A 4,312-nucleotide genomic window follows, 5' to 3' on the forward strand; every position below is an offset into this window, starting at 1 on the left:
CCCAGTGTTGGAATTATTTAGCATTAAGTGACTGTGATTGCTGTGTTTCATTTGTTTTCCTCTAGTGATTTTTACAGAGCGTATGTGACAGAGGAAGCGTTCTGCAGAGTCTGCAGCAAGCGATGTGGGATTCACTGCACAAGGCACAGCTAAGCACAGGGGTGAGAAACAGCATGCATTTGCTGCAACTGTGCTGGGAGTGGTCAGGACTTGTCAAGCTTCTGAGGCAGTTCTAGGACTACAGAGGATTGTAGCATCCAGATCAACCTTGAAGCCAAATGTAGAGCAGAGTTTGGTGTTCAGGGGTACCCATGTTCACTGGGGTGCTCCATGTTCAGCCGTAGTTCTCATTTGACTCTTTGGCAGGCCTCTTGTAAAGATCATGGCACAAACTCCTCTAGTCACTTGCTCTAGTAGCATCCTCCAAGGCTTCAGGACAGTTGTCCCATTTCCTTAACTTACTGGTATGTGAAAAAAATTTTGCAGCCAACACTGCAAAAACAAACAGCGTGGGATTGTTCCCTCTAGTCAGAAATCTGATCATGCCATTGAAATGGGAAATACTGCTATTAGAGCAAGTCTGCTTTTGAGGGCTGCAGAGGAAAGAGCATTGTGTGATGATGGCTTCAGGATTTTTTGTTGTTGTTGTTGGAGAGGGAGGGGTTAAGTCTCAGTTTTGGAGTTGCAGGTTTCCTTAACTCTAGGTGAAGTGATCGGACTGGATAAGGTTCTTTTTGTATTGAAACATGGAATCAGTGTCTCACATAAAAACATAGAGGAACAGCAGAAAACAGACTGCAAAGCTGAAGCAGAAAGCCCAGCCAGTTAAAAAAAAATAGATACATAGAAACTCGGTGTTTTTCAGTGAACCAAGGACACTGATAAAGTGAGAAGTTTCATGTTTTAAAGAACCCTGGTCAAAACAAATTCTAACAGAGAACACCAAATCCAAACAGTAATCTTATTAGAAGAAATTCCCTCTTACCACCAACAATTACTCCAAGCCACTGCTATACAACTGGGATAATTACATCTTTTCCATCTCTCATTAAAAAATATCCCCTAGAGCATTCTGAAAATAGTTAAGGCACTGCATTTCTACTTAATTTCAGACAGTAAAGAATGAATATGAATGTCGTAAGAATTCTATTTTGAGCATCAGGAGGAAATAAAAATGTATTTGTACCAAGAAAGTGAGCCCTTTAGCCCTGCAATGAGGTGATTCTCAGTACCTTGTAGCTCCAGGAAGGCTGGCTGAACACCAGAAAATCCAGTAGAAAACTTGCTGTTAAACTGTTCTAGGGAGAGTGCTCCATAATTACAAGATGGTATTGATACAGTACTAGCTAACCTGGCAATCCACCCCCCAGCTGGATGGAACAGATTTAAAATACTTACACTGGAACAGCTGTTCCTCTATGCTGCACAGACTAGATCAAGACCACACAATCTTGTCTGCACTACATTATTACTTCAGTGAATCTGCTGAGTGTTTGTGGGAAGCCAGTCTGTAATACCAACAAGCAAAGAAATGTAGTGAAATGTAGCACTTTCGTCAAAGACCTGCAGCTTCTTCCCAGCCTGAGGAGTTACATCCCAGCCACTACTTCATCCTGCAAAGCTTTTGACTGAATGGAGCATGTTTGAAATAGGGTTTTTTTGAAGTTGTTCAGCAAAGGGACTCAAACCCAAGAGCTTCTACCACATTTCTGGTGATCATGGTACTGGATTGAAAGGCACCGTCCTGACAAAGGTAAGGACTTCAGTGGACAAAAATGTTCTACCCAATCACTGTGCATGAAGTGTCCATGTCCTCTGCTGGCTGTCATGTAAAACATGCAGGCTGGCCACTGCTCCTGCTGTTAATCTTACTCAACACCATCTACCAAACCTTCCCTCCTCAAATATTCAAGTCAAGTTGCAGGAACAGCATGAAGAATTTCCACACTGACTTACACAACAGTAAAAGGGAAATACCTTAGGAGATTGATTCGGAACTAAATTGCAGGAGTGTGGTTTTGGTAAAAGCGTATACAATTGCTAAAAATGTCATTTAAAAGTAGATTTAAGTTGGGATCTTTTATTTAAGTGGATAGCAAATTATGTAAGAATCAAAAATAGTTAATTTCCACAATCCAGTCAGCACAAGTCTAGTACATCACGTTCAAAGACACACCTAGACAGGTGAAAAAGTAGCTTTTCTCAATACTTTTATTTAGTAAGTTTTGTTCTCAAGGCTGATGTGCCCTCTGATGTCAAAAGATCTGGTGTAGATGCTAACTAAGCTTTCCACTTATATAAAAATACTGCAGTAGTATGAACTCACTATAATGAGTATGAAATCACACTTACTATGCTGTGATTTCAATTTATAGGCACAAATGCATAGCACCATAAATTCCCTGCATTAAAAATGTGCTAAATTTGATTGTATCAGTGCAAAAACAGAGAGGTATCCAAGTGGCACATGTGTGGGTTTAAGGGCGAGTTCTAACTGAGTGCATGCATACCACTGGGGTTTGCACTACTGCAAGCAAACCTGGGTGTAATTGAAAATTCCATGTCTGGGTTTGGATTACAAGACCAAAAAAAAAAAAGTTATTTCTGTTAAAAGCAGCTGCAACTTTTATTTTAGAGACCGAAAATGAAGACCCCCACCCCCTGCATCATACACACACATAGAAAAGGCAAGACCATTGTAACCATTCAAGTGAAGGATATGGTGGGCAAACCTCCAGGACAGGCATCTCCTCAACACAGCTCATTCAGCACAGGTAATCCCACTCGAGTACTACAGTCTGTTTTGTTAAAAATCTCTACACACACACACGCATACACACGCACACGCGCTCTCTGTGCATCGTTTTGGGTCACTTTACTGCATAATTAAAACAAGAATGAGGGTAATGAAAACATCGCAGTGATACTCTTACAGCAAAAGAGGTTTGAGGCACTCAGGGCAGAGAAGACATTTTCTGGAAAATTTGGGAGTAGACAAGTCCTGTGAAGTTCAGTTCTGTGAAGCACTAAGCCCTTTCCCCCACCTAAATTCTGCAGCGCCAAGGGGAGCCAAGGGTATGCAGCACTTCGTGTTCTTGGATCTGTGGCGACAAATTCACCAGACATTTTCTAAGAGGTGGATTTTATGCTCATGATTGTATGATTTAATGTCTGTGTTGGTTTAAGTATTTCTTGCGTTACAGTGTTGCAAGACGATGTCTACAATGGGGTCTGAAAAACTTTTCATTACAATTCAGAAGAAAAAAAATTCCCTCAGCAGAGACACCAAAGATGATGGAAGGAAAATGGGCATGAAAAAAGAAAGGATAGAGAGAAGAGAGGCTTAATCAATCCACACTCCTTAACCATAACCATTTCCAGCTCACCATGACCCATTAACAAAATATAAAGGGGTATATATACCAATGTTGCCCACTCTATACCCTGTCTGAGGAAAAGAAGATCCATTTTCATAGCTGCCCCCCTAAGACTTTCCAAAAGCCTGAAACTCACTCACCCGAGCGGGAAGAAAATGACCCGTTTAAAAATTACCAAAAGAAAATGTTGAAAGTATTTCATTTTCACACACTCAGACTTGTTTTGAGATACTTCACTGTAAATCTTGCAAATCCAATCCCCCACAGCTACTGTGGATGTACTTTTAAAAAACGCCCCACAGTTAACACATGTAGGGATCCCATGAATCATGGGATCTTTTTGGTTCTTATTTCATTCCTTTACCTAGGCAAGTCTGATACATCAGCTTCACTAAGCTTTTAGCGCAGGAAGCTGCCTGCAAGTAATGCTTTGCCAAAAAGCAGCTTATTCCAGGGAGCTGCATATAAGACAGACTTTGTAAACTTTCCATCTATCAAATCTCCAGCAAGAGAAGTAAGTCCTGCCATTAACCCAGTGTGCCACCCACAGTGGCAATCAGCACAGAAGCCACCAGCAGAGAGATGGGAGCAGAATTAAAGGTAGCCCGCTCTTGTACGTGTGTGTCTTTCTTCCTTCTGCCCCCTTCTCAACTGATAAACAAGGCCCAGAATAGTATCTGCAGAAGCAAGAGCAAGTCTTTGGAATAAGAAATGCTTAAAATCTCAGGTGCCACTCACAAACCAAGAGTGACAGGGCACACTGAAATGGTGAAAAAAACCTGGATCCCAAAATATCAAGTCCCAGTGGAAAAGCTTACCCACGCTTTTCTAGCTAATATCATGACAGCAACAGAAGCAATTGTATGTCTAATTGGAAGAAAGGTGCTAAAGAAGTAATTGAAGAAAAAAGGAAAGTACAGCGTGAGTGTTGTAGG

The sequence above is a fragment of the Hirundo rustica genome, chromosome 5 (genome assembly GCF_015227805.2).
Source record: "Hirundo rustica isolate bHirRus1 chromosome 5, bHirRus1.pri.v3, whole genome shotgun sequence".
NCBI lineage: Eukaryota > Metazoa > Chordata > Aves > Passeriformes > Hirundinidae > Hirundo > Hirundo rustica.